We start from the raw sequence: 17,497 nt of genomic DNA, 5'->3' as shown, positions 1-17,497 counted from the left end.
TAAATATAGAAATAATGGATGTATGAATGGCATAAATGGAATGGAAATATGTGGAGGTTTAACATGTGGACACACATGCATAAAGAATAAATATGGAGGTTTGAATAATCAAGGATAAAGAATAAATATGCATAACACATGTATGGAATGGGAATGAAATATGGAATGGAAGGAAGGTGGAAGGAAGAGGGAGGACATGGAATAATCAAATAAAGAATATGGAGGAAACAGGACACATGGAATAAATATAGGTCAAGGAATACATGGAAGGAAATATGGAAGTAAATGTTATGTAGGAGGTTACACACAACACATGCATGGCATACCGCCAATCAAGCATGTTGTAATGTTATGTAGGATAGTCATGACACAACACACATGTATGGTGCATAATCGCCATCAAGCATGCTCGTAATGTTATGTAGGAGGTTACATACACACATGCATGGTATACCGCCACCAAGCATGTTGTAATGTTATGTAGTGAGGTTACAACACACAATACATGTTGTATGGTAGGAATGCCACATAATAATACATGTATGGTATAATTTCATCAAGTATGTTGTAATGTTATGTAGGAGGTTACACACAATACATGCATGGCATAACACCATACAGACAAGTTGTAACGTTATGTAGAGGTTACATACAATACATGTATGGCATACCGTTAACAAGTATGTTGTAATGTTATGTGGAAAGCCACATACAATACATGTATGGTATATCTGCTCATCAGCATGTTGTAATGTTATGTAGGAGGTTACATACAATACATGGTATAATTGCCATGGTTGTAATGTTATGTAGAGGTTACATAATGTATGGTATACCGCCACCAAGTGGCAATGTTATGTAGGAGGTTACATACATATATGTATGGAATACCGTCATCAAGTATATTGTAGTGATGTAAAGAGGTTACATACAATACATGGAAGGAATGGGGAGACAAGTATGTTGTATGTTATGTATACATACAATACATGTATGGTGGACCGCTCATAAGTTGTAATGTTATGTGCAGGAGGTTACACACATATATGGTATACCGTTACAAAGTATGAATGTTATGTAGGAGGTTACACAATACATGTATGGCATACCGCCATCAAGTATGTTGTAATGTTATGTAGGAGGTAAACATATAATACACGTATGGTATACCGCCATAAAGCATGTTTGTAAATGTTATGTAGGAGGTAACATACATACACAAAGTACATGCCATGCATGGTACGCCAGCATGTCACATGCATGGTATACCATACAATGCAGGAGCCACATATGTTGTAACTGTTATGTAGGAGGTAACATACAACATACATGCTATGTTGTGGTAGGAGGTACACACACATGCCATCAAGTATGTTGTAATGTTATGTAGGAGCTAGGATAATTACAAAGTATGTTGTATCGTTATGTAGGAGGTTACACATACAATACATGCATGGCATGTTGTAATGTTATAGGATATACCGCCACACAGTATGCTGTAATGTTATGTAGGAGGTTACATCACAATACACAATGCTATGTATGGTATACCGCCATCAAGCATGTTGTAGGAGGTTAAATGTTATGTAGGAGGTTACATACCAATTATACATGTATGGTATACCGCCATAAAGCATGTTGTAATGTTATGTAGGAGGTCACATACAATACATGTATGGTATACCGCCATCAAGCATGTTGTAATGTTATGTAGGAGGTCACATACAACACATGTATGGTATACCGCCATACAGTATGTTGTAATGTTATGTAGGAGGTTACATACATACATACATGTATGGTATACCGCCATAAAGTATGTTGTAAATGTTATGTAGGAGGTTACATACAATACATGTATGGCTGGTATACCGCCATCAAGCATGTTGTAATGTTATGTAGTAGGAGGTAACATACAATACATGTATGGTATACCGCCATACAGTATGTTGTAATGTTATGTAGGAGGTTACATACAATACATGTATGGTATACCGCCATCAAGTATGTTGTAATGTTATGTAGGAGGTTACATACAATACATGTATGGTATACCGCCATCAAGTATGTTGTAATGTTATGTAGTAGGAGGTAACATACAATACATGTATGGTATACCGCCATACAGTATGTTGTAATGTTATGTAGGAGGTTACATACAATACATGTATGGTATACTGCCATCAAGCATGTTGTAATGTTATGTAGGAGGTAACATACAATACATGTATGGTATACTGCCATAAAGTATGTTGTAATGTTATGTAGGAGGTAACATACAATACATGTATGGTATACCGCCATACAAGTATGTTGTAATGTTATGTAGGAGGTAACATACAATACATGTATGGTATACCGCCATACAGTATGTTGTAATGTTATGTAGGAGGTTACATACAATACATGTATGGTATACCGCCATCAAGCATGTTGTAATGTTATGTAGGAGGTAACATACAATACATGTATGGTATACCGCCATAAAGCCATATGTTGTAATGTTATGTAGGAGGTTACATACAATACATGTATGGTATACCGCCATAAAGTATGTTGTAATGTTATGTAGGAGGTTACATACAATACATGTATGGTATACCGCCATCAAAGCATGTTGTAATGTTATGTAGGAGGTTACATACAATACATGTATGGTATACTGCCATCAAGTATGTTGTAATGTTATGTAGGAGGTTACATACAATACATGTATGGTATACCGCCATCAAAGCATGTTGTAATGTTATGTAGGAGGTTACATACAATACATGTATGGTATACCGCCATCAAGTATGTTGTAATGTTATGTAGGAGGTTACATACAATACATGTATGGTATACTGCCATCAAGTATGTTGTAATGTTATGTAGGAGGTTACATACAATACATGTATGGTATACCGCCATAAAGTATGTTGTAATGTTATGTAGGGAGGTTACATACAATACATGTATGGTATACTGCCATCAAGTATGTTGTAATGTTATGTAGGAGGTTACATACAATACATGTATGGTATACCGCCATCAAGTATGTTGTAATGTTATGTAGGAGGTTACATACAATACATGTATGGTATACTGCCATAAAGTATGTTGTAATGTTATGTAGGAGGTTACATACAATACATGTATGGTATACTGCCATCAAGTATGTTGTAATGTTATGTAGGAGGTTACATACAATACATGTATGGTATACTGCCATAAAGTATGTTGTAATGTTATGTAGGAGGTTACATACAATACATGTATGGTATACTGCCATCAAGTATGTTGTAATGTTATGTAGGAGGTTACTTACAATAAATGTATGGTATACTGCCATTAAGTATGTAGCAACATAAAACTAAACAGAAAACATTTAACCTTAACATTGTAGATGCATTTTCTGTTATTACTTTTCCAAAGTTCAAAAACTACAAATTAATGAAAACTTTTATTTTATGACAATTAAGGAAATTAGTACATAAACACACTGGTAACTGGTTTAGATAGGGAATTCACAAATATGTGGGGCCATGGTAACATCATGTTATCTGTTTGGTAAATACATATTTATACTATACTGAGATGGCATGATTTAAACTCTCACATTATCTGCTTTTTTGGTTGCAAACAATGAGTTGATATTCCATTCTTTTGAGGTGGATAAGGAATGATTGCAATAACATAAGTTGTCCAGAAAGTAAGGGGATGTAACTCTAAATACTATTCTTCTGAGGTCACTGTGTAACCATTGGTAATGATGACCAAGTCATTCATTAATAGTTGTAAAGAAATATCAGCAGAAGCAGTCGACATGCAGTGGTGGGCCATGGACTTGTTTGGGCTGAGTTTGGTGGTTTTTATTCTCCCTTAAACAGTACTTTAACATTCTACAAACACATTCTCATTGTGTATTGAGGTGACAATACATTTCAAGAAAACATAGGTTGTATTATTTTGGAACTTAGATCTCGTTTTGTCTACTTTTATGTGAGTGAATAAACCAACTATAACAGGCAGGTACAAGAGTTACCTCCCTTCACGCAGATAACAGTTAATTCTCAACACCTTTCAAAGTCATTTTTAACGCAATGCATGTGTATTTTGATACATTTTTTACATGAAACACTTTTATAATGTTAGATCTACTACAGGTTCTCAGATTATTCATCATCAAGCAACATTACACATTAATCTAGGATCCCTACCCCTACTACCATGCTGACTAGAACGCCTACACAAACTATGCTGTACAATTTTCATGTATTAACACCTATGTAGTTTGTCAGTTAATGGATAATTCTTTGTCAATAATTCGAATCAGATAGCCATGGGATAAAAATGTAAAATACTACAGTACTGGCTGTACTAAATTGACTCTAGACGTTTGATTTACACACAAATGCACTGTCATGGATCTCGTGTAATGATACCATACAACATATGCTATTGGAAGTATTTCAACCTTTATAATGGATAGGCTTAATAGGTTCTAATTGTTATTTTAAATTATTCTGTAATTTCAGAAGGCTCGACAGATGCCCAACATTCGAGAATGACAGGATTTGTTCATGTCATTTTGAATGTGGCTCAAAGGATGGTGATCCAATATTTTCCCCCCCACAACAAAGGAAAACTGTTTCAGTTCAAGGATCCCAAACCACAGAGGTATAATATTTTGCAATTAAGACATACATTTGCAATTTAAATCAGTAATCTATAATTAAATATGTATTTATACTTAGCGTATATATTTATGATTATTATATATTATTTTTCCTTATCCTGACTCATGCTCTTTTGCTTGTCCCCTTCCTCTTGCGAACATAGTGGAAAACTTGTATCTCCTTAATTGAAGCTCCCTTCAATGTAAAATCACTAATTGGTACTCACCCAAGAGTTGCCTCCCCTGCCGTAAGCGCGGGAACAGGTGTCGCCACCCTCTGGCCTCATGCTTCACTCTCTCCTTCTTCGCCCAGTGAGCAGGATGCGAGAGCGCCTGTGTCTCCTTACACACTATATCCTTTGATTTTCTTAGTTAGTTACCTCTTATAGTTTACTATAGAGGTATAGCTAGTATCCTTCATTAATTTGCATTGATAATTAATCGTATTTCTACTGTTTATTCACGTGAGTTCGTGATTGTTCAGCTAGTATTACGTTGATGAAAAACTGTACTATTTGTAGATTACGTTTTTCCGCTGCGGATCCGCATGTAGTATGCCCTAGTTGTACTACGCCTTGTGCGTTTGATTCACGTTGCAGTTACTGCATTAATTTAACCAATTCTGCCTTTAATAAATACCATCTTTGCGTCTTGAGACGTGTTGCAGATAGGTCACGCAAACTAGGTGTAGACATGGCCGATACATCGGATTTCCCATCCAGTCAGCTGCTGTCGAGCGATCCCCTCCCGTCTGGTGTTCTGCTTGAGACCCCATCGGAAGAGGGACGTGGGATGCAGTCCGTCACCTCTAAGAAGCGACCGGCCTCCCCAGACATCCCGTCATCGCAGATAAAGTCCAAGAGGGCCTCAACGTCTTCTCAACGCAGACTTCGTACCCCCCGGGCAGCGTCATCCTCCAAAGGGAAATCTACGAAGTCGGCGAGAACTTTCTCAGCCGAGATCGTTCCAGCAGCAGAATTGGGCCTCTACGATGACCAGCCAATCATCATACCCGACATACGCCACAAGAAGCGACCAGTAACAGCGACAGTGACTTCAGCAGAGATCACCATGCAGCCTGATGCCTCTACACTGATGTCAGACGAGATCGCTGAGGGCCCCACCGCTATCAGCGCAGAGAGGGCACCATCTACTACGTCGCAGATCATCCCAGACGATCTAATGAAGCAGATCATGATCATGATGGAAGGCCACTACAGACTGGAGAAGCAGCCATCCCAGGGTCCGAGCCCCGAAGGCTCCAACGTAACAGCACCCAGAGGCACCCCGTCAACGTGGCAGCCACGACGATGCGCTTTCGCGGCCGAAGGAAGTCGCAAAACCACCTCGACGAAGGACCCAGATGTACAACCTTTCGCTAAGGCCTTCGCTGGCGGGAAAGATCATCACCTTCCTCGGCGTCATACTCAGATACTGGAATCTGATCATCAGACCTCACGGAAGCCTTCGCGAAGGTCATATCACCGTTCCCCAGGACCGGACGCAGAGGAAGCTTCGCGAAGGCGTTCGCGAAGGACACCTGAATCCAGATCGTCATCATCATCTAAAAGGACATCGAGGGACTACACAAGAGCTTCGCGAAGCTACCAACGGTCCCCTCATAGGTCTCCAAGAAGATCAACCTATCGATGTAGATCACCAAGACGATCGCCTCGCCGATCACCACACCGATCTCCACGTACATCACCACGTCGATCACCTCACAGGTCTGCACACAAGCCTACAACTAGATCTCCACAAGCGTCAAACGATATAGAGATAGAGCCACACAGTCCTACATCAGAAGAGCAACAACCTCTCATTAATGATGATGGAATGGAAGATGATGGAGGAATTATCTTCTCAGATGCAGAGATAAGATATTGGATGGTCAATAATCTAGATCTCTCATCACCTTCCAAGAGTGGCAATACGGCGCAGACATACCTGATGAAAGAGGACGATGCAGATGCTATTACACTACCCCCAATCGACCCGATTGCGGCGGTACCACAGAACCTAGATACAGCATTTCACAAAGCCACGAAGGTTCAGACACCACATCTGCCAAACTTTCACGCCAAGAAGTTCTCCACGCACAATATGGACCCCTTCTTCAAGGCGCAAGACATCGATGAGAACTACAAGCTGATCTCCGATGCCAAGAACAAGTACTACAAGATTGATGATCGAAAATTGGTTCAGATAGAAACCATGACGAGGCGTATGTTCTTTGGTCTAAATAGATCTAGAACAATAAATGAGACACTTATCACCAGATTTCGTAACACGACCTCTGAAGATGATAGAATGATTTACTCGGCCCTACTGATGCAAAAGAAGGACCAGCAGTTCTTAACAGATCATCTCACGTCTGTCTCAGCAGCACTGACCTTAGCTCGTCGTCAAGGCCTCCTCGCTTCCTGCAACTGGGGTGAGAACTTTACAGCTCCACTATATACAGCCCCGTGGTCTTCCCCATCCATCTTTGATGGAGGAATAGACAAAGTCTCCAAGGAAGTCACCAAGGATTCCAGAGAAGTCCTGATGATTAAATCGATGGACACGCTAGCCAGTGTCATTCGACAGACTTCACAAAGATACTCAGGGAGATCTAAATTCACGGGCCTACAAAGAGCAAGAGACAGGAAGATAGCCAGTTCCAGGGGAAGAGATTCTTTTCGTCGCCCATATGGCAACTATAGAGGAGGGTCAGGAAGAGGCAGGACACCCAGAGGTTCCCGCAACTATAAACGCTGAAAGACAGGTTCGGAACGACTGGAGTCTTCCACCCCCCAGCCGTTCCAGTACAACCGTCACAAGTGGGTGGACGTCTCCAACTACACTGGGAAAACTGGGGAATGCTTCAAGACACCTATGTCTCCAACATTCTTCAACGCGGATTTCGTATCCCACTACAGGCCAAGCCTCCACTAACAGTCAACCCTCACAAGTTCGACATACAGGCACAGCAACTACCAAAGTTAAGAGAGGCTGTTACATTACTCCTAACCAAGCAGGCCATAGAAGTAATAGATCAAGGAAACATCGAACCAGGTTTCTACTCCCCAGTTTTCCTAGTACCCAAAAAAACTCCAAGGAGAAATACAGACTCATTTACAACATGAGCTTCTTCAACAAGACTTATCTACGCAGACCACCGAGGTTCCGCATGATACATCTACCGCAGTTACGGCACATGATTCGCCCTATGGACTACATGGGCAGTATAGATCTACAAGATGCTTATCTGCACATCCCTATACATCCCGAATCCAGGAAATACCTACGGTTTACGCTAGACGGGTTACATTACCAGTGGAAAGTACTCCCATTCGGAATATCATCAGCCCCATGGTTATTCACGAGGATAACGAAACCGATTGTCACCTATCTACATCGTCAAGGGCTACGCAGTGCATTCTTCCTCGACGACGGGATACAAGTAGATCAAGATCCACAGCATCTCAAACTACAGTTAAACTACATCATAAAGCTACTAACACAGCTGGGATGGTTAGTAAACTTACACAAGTCGGACCTAGTACCATCGCAGGATCTGCAGTTCCTAGGCATTCGATTTATCACCAATCTCAACCGTATAGTCGTACCAGAAGACCGTTGGCTCAAGATCCAACAGACCATTCCTCCAGCCCTACTCTCTCCGCTACCACTTCGACAATGGCAGAGCTTACTAGGTCTTCTAACATCAGCCCAAGACTTGACAGTCACAGGCAGATTACAGTTACATCCCTTACAGGTCTTCATCAACACACATCTCGACGACCTACAACCATTCAGTCTACCGAAACATCTCAGACCTCATCTACTATGGTGGACCAAGGAATCGAATGTCTGCGAAGGGATTTGTTTAGCAGAGCAGGAATTCAAAACCCATCTATATGTAGACGCGTCGCTCCAAGGTTGGGGAGCTCATCTCACCAACCGGACGGCATCAGGGTTATGGAATCAGCTAGAAGGAAGCTCCACATAAACGCATTAGAGATGAAAGCTGTAATCAACGCCATAAGACATTGGAGCAACATCCTACAGAATGCGCACCTAATGATACATACCGACAACTCGACAGTGGCGTTCTATGTGAACAGGCAAGGCTCAACGAGATCGCCGAACCTTTTGACTTTAACCTTTCAACTGTTCGAATTAATCCAAGATCTAAATCTACATGTCAAAGCATGCCACATTCCCGGAGCCAGGAATATACTAGCAGACGCACTCTCTCGGCCACATCTACCGTCGCCGACAGAATGGATGCTCAATACAGAGATATTTGCACAGATAATCAAGCAAATAGGAGCGCCGCTAGTAGATCTATTCGCCACAAGATTCAACAATCAACTACCGACATTCGTGTCACCAGTTCCAGACCCACAAGCATGGGCAACGGACGCTCTAAGCATATCATGGGAAGGCCTCAATGCGTACGCGTTTCCGCCCCCAGCAATAATACCTCAAGTATTACAGAAAATCAGTCAAACACAGAGCCTACAACTCATTTTGGTCGCGCCCTACTGGCCGGCCAGAACGTGGTTTCCCGCTCTAATACAAGAAATCGGTCAACCGGCACTAGAGCTACCCAAGCGCTCAAAGCTGTTAATACATCCACACACCAAACAGGTGCACAGAAACCCAGAAGTATTCAAACTTCACGTATGGACTGTATTAAAATGTGTTTAAACAAGAGAGGATATTCTACCAGGGCGGCAAAAGCGGTCACGCTTGCCTTACGATACTCAACTCGTAACTTGTACGACGACAAGTGGCACAGTTTCGAAAATTACGCAGCAAACAAGGGTTTTACAGCAAGAGATGCTACGCATCCTCAAGTGGCAGACTATTTGTGTTACTTACGGCAAAACAAACATTTAAAAGGCTCGACATTGTCCACATATCTTGCCGCGCTTAGTTCTGTGATTTCTATGAGAACGGGTGTTAAATTGACAAAAACACCAGAGTTACTGGCCTTACTACGTGCTTTCCGATTGGAGGACCAAAAGCGGAAGTTCCACGCCCCAGCTTGGGATCTGAATGTAGTGCTACAACACCTCACAAGTGAGGATTATGAACCATTGGAATCGACAACCTTTGAATTTCTCTCACAGAAAACAATTTTCCTGTTATCGCTAGCCACGGCAGCCAGAATATCTGAAATTCACGCTCTAGATTATGAGAGGATACAGTTTGATGACAATCAAAACACAGCGCACCTGGGATTAAGATGGGATTTCATCGCCAAAAATCAACTACCAGGCCAACCAGACAGGTTATTTCACGTCCCTGCACTATCCTCGATTCTCGGATCTCAAGATACATTGGACTTATCGCTATGCCCAGTACGAGCTCTCAAAATCTATTTACGTCGTTCCAAAACAAGGCGAAGATCGCTCAGAAGATTGTTCATCCCGTTATCGCCTACTAATCAGACAGAAGTCTCTCGTACCACCATATCTATATGGATAAGGACTGTCATTCTACGCGCCTACAAGGCAGCAGGACTGGACCCTCCAACAGCATCAAATCCCCATGAAATCAGGGCATTGGCTTCCACCCTCGCCCTTCACGGTAACTGTTCATTGAATACAATTATGGAAGGATGCTTCTGGAAATCTAACATGGTGTTTGCTAATCACTATCTGAGAGATATCACCACCGAGGACGTCTCTGGCATTCACCATTTCGGTCCTTTGGTCCTCGCTCAGCAACTGACAGTCCCTCGTAGGCGTTAATATTCACCCCCACGAGATTATCATGTATATTATACATACATTGTTTAGCTTATAACTCCACGGAGTTCTAGGGCTATGTATATATTTAGCTTAGGTTATTTAACCTTAAGCTCATACTGAGTTTATGTTCAGTTATACAGCTTCTCTATCAGAGTCGCTTTTATATCTATATATATATAATTTGATATATCAGTATATGAATAATGTAATACCCCAGTTATGATAATATATAACCTATGGTTATTATACAGGAAATATCCTAAGTCAATGCCTTTATGAAGTTCCCGCAGGGGTTATTACAGTATAAGTTATTTAAATCACTAATTATAAATCCAAAGTATTCTGTTTATACCCACCTCCACTCTGGAGGATTCTACAAGCAAAAGAGCATGAGTCAGGATAAGGAAAAATATGTAATTTTCTGAGTAAAATTGATATTTTATACTTATCCTGACTCATGAGGTTAGCCCTCCCATCCTCCCCACATAACACTTTGGATTTCCCTGTAAATTCAAGTGTTGGGCTCGCAAAATCAGGAGAGAGTGAAGCATGAGGCCAGAGGGTGGCGACACCTGTTCCCGCGCTTACGGCAGGGGAGGCAACTCTTGGGTGAGTACCAATTAGTGATTTTACATTGAAGGGAGCTTCAATTAAGGAGATACAAGTGTTCCACTATGTTCGCAAGAGGAAGGGGACAAGCAAAAGAGCATGAGTCAGGATAAGTATAAAATATCAATTTTACTCAAAAATTACATTTTCCTACAGAAAAAGGAGTGTGCCTTTGGAGTGCAGTGATGTACCGGCAATCCCACTGGCTCAGAGTCCAGATGTCCTAGCTGAACCTGAACACAATGGAAGGACGGATGTAGTAAGTATTTTTCATGTCAGTTTAAATCAATGTTTGTTTAGAAAACATATAGCACATTATACTTACTAATTTCATAATTTTGTACTTCTCTAGATCTTTGTGCTGAATTTATTCTTCCAATACCAATATTTGTACCCTAGGTGATAGAACATGGGGAAGCTGACTTCGTTAATGGCTGAAGTCCAAGACTTGAAGGCCACAATCAAGTCTCTGGAGCAGGAAATCCACTTTTTCTATCCTTTTCCACCTTTTCTATCAACGTATAAGTGACAGTGAAGAAATGGTTGGTTAACAAATAATAGATTTAAACAGCATAAACAAATGTATATAATAATTTTGTTTTACTTTCTCATTTATCACTACCCCTTGGCCTTGACAAAATTGAAAATGATGGGAACTTAAGTCACTTGTCATTCACCTGTACACATAAAAAAAAAACACTTAAAATGTTGCGGTTGCATTGAACATACATTGTTAAATTAATTGTAGTGGCAACATAATATTATTAGCACACCTGAAAACCCTCCTCTAATAAGAATAGGTATGTATACAATCTAAGTAAACCTCAAACATGTTTATGAGTGTTGTGGTGTGTGTGTGTTGAGAGCAGGACTGGGTGCTAAATATGTTGAAGTACTGGTATTGAATTTGTGTATACAGATGCTACTCTACACAAGCATACCCTACGATGTCTTCAAGATCATCTGCTCCATGCTGGAACGCTTCGACCTCAACTACTATGCTGGATGGAAACCATCAATTGTATCCTTGGAAAATCAGCTTTTGTTAACTCTCATGAAACTTACCATAAACAGCAAAGATCTCGATTTGGCCCAAAGATTTCAAATCAGCCGTGCTACGGTTTCCAATATCTTCAATACCCTCATCTATGCTTTACATGAACTCTTTTCAGGTGTTATGGATAACTACATGCCCAGTCAGACTAAGTGTAAAGGCAGCATGCCTAAGTCTTTTGAAGATTTTGGTAGTGCTAGGGCATCTATCGATGCTATAGAGATGTCTCAGGATATCCCCAAAGACCTTGACTGTCAAAATAGAGGGTACAGCAACTACAAGTCCCACCATACTGTTAAAGCTGTGACAGCTGTGGCACCTAATGGCGCTCTAACATATTGCACCAGTCTGTATCCTGGGTCAACATCAGATGTAGCTATTGTTAGCCATTCAAATATGTTGTCTACTTTCAAACCAGGTGATCTTTTTTAGCTGACAAGGGTTTTACTATTCATGAAATGTTGCCACCAGGTGTAAGTTTAAATATCCCTCCATTTCCGTCAGGTAAGTGTGTTTTCACAAAAGAGGAAGGTAAAATGTGTTACAAAATTGCAAGAGCCAGGATACACGTAGAAAGGGCGAATGAGCGCATAAAAAAAATTGATATTCTAAACCACATTCCTGCAATTTATCGCCCAATCTCCAGTAAGATTTTTCAGGTTTGCTGTTTATTGATAAATTACAAGCTCCATTACTCAAAGAAAGAAATAAAGAGTGAACAAAAACAACTATCACTGACCTTTAAAAGAAATGAAAGAACAAGAACACAAAAGATCAATCTGAAGTTTATTTTAATATATATTTGACAACTGCAAATATTCAAGTATTTTCATCAATGTATTCCTGAAATCAGTATAAATCAGCTATCTTTTTCAATTGATATAGTTGAGGTGTTTCAAGTGGACTCCAGCTGGTAACATTGCCTGGTTGCTTACCACTAGGGATGGGACTAGGAATCCCTGCTGCTAGCCCTAAAGCTGAGTACCTTACTTGTCTAAAACTATCAGATAAGTTCGAAATGAATGACATTTTAATTTAAAAAATTCACAAAATCCATTATAATGAAGCATTTTGTATGATATATTAAGGGCATGAATCATGCAAACAAGTGTCCTAAGTGTTGGAGTAAACTGTAGTTATATTGCTTTGTGAATATTGTACATACGCATCAGTCACTTTACTCATTTGTTTTTAGCGGTATGTAAAATACAAAAACAATTAACTCCCTTGTATCTTCCGGAAGTACCTGTACATGTGTTTCCCATCTCAGTTCAAATGTAACCGCCGATGTGCGAAGAAGGTTTATTAAAACTTTTAACCCCAACTTGGATGCCTCTGTCGTTCATGAGTGAGAAGCACGATGTTACATACTCTAATTAGATGTAACATACTAAACAATATTAAATGTAATTAGAGTCTATGTGCTCATTACAGGAATCTTCACATATTGATATGGTACATATATTAAAATCACACCATAACTTAAGGCCATTACATGTGTATGAAAAACCTAAGGATACATCTAATCATCATAATAACCCTTTTATAACTTCCAGAAATTTACATATAAAATAAAATACTTATGAGAATTCTGGAAACACATCATGAAATGCTTGGAGTAGATGGTGTGTTATCTCTTCCCTCCATATGTAATAACATATTTTGAATATTTACATACTCTAATTAGATGTAACATACTAAGAAGTGTATTTTCATTTCAGGAACACTGTGGACAAGCTCAAGATACAATATATTAAATTTGCAAGAGATAGAAAGTGTTCATAGTGAAGTACTTCTTCCGTCAAAATGTTGAAAGTATATTATTTTTACAATCTGTCCTGTACAGATACTAATGAAAATAACTTTTTGAACATAATGAATGACTGATTTTCTCTCCAAACATTTGTACATTGTTATAGCAAATTTGTAAAATGAGATCACTTGTAAACAAATACATGGACTGTGGATAAGCATTGAGTACTATTTGTGGTTGGGCATCTGATAAAGATCTGTTCAGTAATAGTTTCCTGTAAAGATAAATAAGTTGATACAAGTTACAATGAAAGTTGAAATTTACGATGGACAAACAGTACAAGATTCAAATACAATCATACCCATTGGTTCAGACAAGTCTATTTCATGATCAACTTACACCAGGCCCTAAACAATTAACCATTCAATACAGGTGTTTGGGATCAACCAGTCTAAGTAAACTTCGGCTCAGTATTATTCGTTGCACTGCTATACTGAGTCTAACAAAACCTTGTAGAAGGTCGCGTCAGCTAACCTTTTGGATTGACCAATCAGATCACAGCTTACCAAATCGCGAAAGTTAACATTCGCACATACCATTTGAACCTTTACCTAAAAAACTTGTACGATTCTGAATGCTGTTTTCCGCACGATCGCTTCCGAGTGATACATGCAATGAGTAAACAGTCGCAGAAAATAGCGTTTTTGTCAATATTCAAGGATGGCTTCTTGCGAAAATATTAGTAAAATCTAAATATTTTTTATATTTGTATACTTATCCTGCACTACTTACTTCCTGCACTTATTGCTTACGGCTCGAAAAGCGTGGCTTGCCAGACGATGTCAAAAAGACGTAGAACTGCAATCACTTCCTGGTCTCGGCTGCTTACTCGTCTGCGCATGCGTCACCGGAAGGTGACGTCAGCCACCTCAGATTATTGCCAGAAATCCCACAGATGGCAAAAGTAAGCGGGGAGGTAGCTGATAGCACAGGGTGGGCCCTTATCATAAGTAGTGCAGGATAAGTATACAAATATAAAAAAATATTTAGATTTTACTAAATTTTTAACTAATCCTGCACTACTTACTTCCTGCACTTTATCCGACAGGCTGGAAGGTGTGCGTGTCATCTGAGGGATTGCCTCGCTTACGTAATAGCAGCCAGCTCAATCCGTAATCCCGTGCTCGGGAAGCGTTGATAACGCGCCTATAACAGAGAGCGAATTAGCGAGTGACGATCAGGTAGCGGTAATTCGCAAATAAGACTGCGTCTTAAATGAAAAGAAACCACTAATTTTGAAAAAACAAGGATAACTCCTTAACTGACATACCTAGTTGTTTCTGAAGAAAAACAACTCATTCCCCACATGGTGGTCCGTGGGAAGGAAAACACAAGGCAGGAGGGTCACTTTCTTCGGGGAATGGCGAGTTGCTGAGCAACCACCAATGGTCCGAAGCTGTGGACATCATTAACGTCCTTGACAGCCATGTCACGCAAGTAATGACTGGCAAACACTGTGTCCGACCGCCAAAAAAACAACCTTGCATAATGGATGACACAGTGCAATTACTGTGAAGTGCCATAGTCGAAGCAAGTGCTCGAATCTCGTGGGGATGAGAGGATGTAGGAGGGTCCAGCCCAGCCGCTTTATATGCCTGAAGAATGGTTGTTCTTAACCATAAGGCAATTGTGTTTTTGCTGACATCTGACTGTGACACCCGGGACAGGGGAAGAAATAACCGTTTCCTTGTACCACGGACGCCTTTGGTGCGATCAATGTAAGTTTTGAGCGCACGAATCGGACATAACAGTAATTCCTTATCGTCTTCAGAGCCAACAATAGATGATAATGGCGGGATGGAAAACTGTCGATCAGGTTGACCTGGTAGTTGGTTTTTAGCGATGAAATCCCAACACAGACCTAAGTGCACAGAACCATGACGACGACGTTCAAACTTGATCCTAGTCACGTCAAGGGCGTGAACCTAACTCACTCTAGCTAACAGAAAAGCCGTCTACCTGGATAAATCAGCGAGGGAAGCGTTATCAAGAGGTTCATAAGGTGCACCACGGAGATGGTCTAAAACAGTGTTGAGATTCCATGCCGGCGGACGAAACTTCAACTTCTGGTCTTCAAGTCGGAATGAGCGAAGCATGGCCTGTAATTCTGGGATTTTGGAAATCCTTCTGTCAGTGGGAATCGCTAAAACAGAGCTAATTGCCGCCAGATACGTGGCAATGGTGCCTCCCTTCAGACGCCTGGACGTTCGGAGATAAAGTAAGAAGTCTGCTATGAACTGAGGAGACACTTTCAGCGGATCCTGCTTCCTGGTAACACAAAAGCGTTCAAACGACTGCCACTTGTCGTCATACAAATGTCTAGTAGAAGTTCTGTGCACCGTCGCAATGGCTTTGGCTGCTCTAGCCGAAAAAACCCTTAGCACTCAGTGCTTTCTGCAAATGGTCCATGCGTGCAGATTGAATCGGTCTGGAGCCGGATGCGGAAGACGGCTGTGAGGGTGCACGAGAACGTTCCTCCACGTGGGTAGAGGGAAGGGATCTCCTACCACTAGATTTTTTAGAGCGGGAAACCAGTTCCTGGCCAGCCACCAAGGCGCGACCAAAATCAGTCGTAGGCAAGTTGTCTCCTTGACTTTTGCGAGAACTTTGGGTAATAGAACTGGTGGCGGAAACGCATATGCGTGAAGTCCCTCCCACGATAGGCTGAGAGCATCCACCGCCCAAGCCGCTGGATCCGGGACTGGGGATACATACACTGGCAGTTGATGGTTTTGGCTGGTGGCAAACAGATCTATGTTTGGAGAACCCAGTGCGTGACTTAGGAGAGTGAAGGCCTCCTTGTGTAGCATCCACTCCGTGGGAGCAACTCTGTCGGGTCTCGAGAGAGCGTCTGCTAGTATATTGCGGCACCCCGGAATATGCCGAACTCTCAACAGAATGTGGAGATTGTCGACCAGTTGAAAGAGCCGAAAAGTCTGATCGAGGAGAAGCTGTGAGCGTGTCGACCCTTGCCTTCGTATGTACCATACGACGGTGGTGTTGTCTGTGGCCACTAGAAGACAAGTTCCTCGTAGTCGATATGCCCAATGATGAATAGCGAGGATCAAGGCCTCCAACTCCAGACTGTTTATATGCCAGTTGCTGTGTTGACCCGACCACAGGCCGGAGGCTGTCGGGTCGTGTAAGTGAGCGCCCCAACCCTGCAGGGAGGCGTCCACGAACAGTTGGCAATCCGGAGGCTGCTCTGTCAAAGAGACTCCTCCTAAGACGTTCAATGGGCGAGTCCACCAAAGAAGATAGCGATGTAACTGAGGTGGAAGGCAAAACCGTTGATGAACGTCTGCCCGACGAATGTATGGTTGAAGAAAGCGCTGCAGAGGACGAAGTTGAAGACGCCCTCTGCTGGTAAGATCCTGTGCCAACGTCAACAATCCCAGAAGCGACTGCCACTCTCTGAGGGACAGAGGTTGGGAGAGCGCACGTGGAATCAGAGACTGAATCTTGTCCCACCTGTCCCGAGGAATCTGAACTAGGTTTTTGTCCATCTGGAAATGGCCTCCGATGAATGTCAGAGTGTGAGTCGGGACAAGCTCCGATTTGTCCAAGTTGACCAGCCACCCTAGTTGGCGCAACAGACGAAGGGTGAAATCCTGTTG

At 41.5% G+C, this 17,497-nt stretch overlaps 1 long non-coding RNA gene across 1 annotated transcript; it reads left to right on the top strand.

Annotated features, from left to right (window-relative positions):
* The first annotated feature begins 4,449 nt into the window (after nucleotides 1–4,449).
* Nucleotides 4,450–14,037, top strand: LOC124262276. The gene is made up of 4 exons (XR_006894539.1): nucleotides 4,450–4,659; nucleotides 11,170–11,272; nucleotides 11,413–11,555; nucleotides 12,953–14,037. It is a non-coding gene; the product is annotated as an uncharacterized LOC124262276 (long non-coding RNA).
* The last annotated feature ends 3,460 nt before the right edge of the window (nucleotides 14,038–17,497 follow it).

The sequence above is a fragment of the Haliotis rubra genome, unplaced genomic scaffold, assembly GCF_003918875.1.
Source record: "Haliotis rubra isolate DU_JTF1 unplaced genomic scaffold, ASM391887v1 Scf83, whole genome shotgun sequence".
Taxonomy (NCBI): domain Eukaryota; kingdom Metazoa; phylum Mollusca; class Gastropoda; order Lepetellida; family Haliotidae; genus Haliotis; species Haliotis rubra.
The sequence above is the reverse complement of the archived record's forward strand: the minus strand, read 5'-3'. Positions and strand labels throughout refer to the sequence as shown.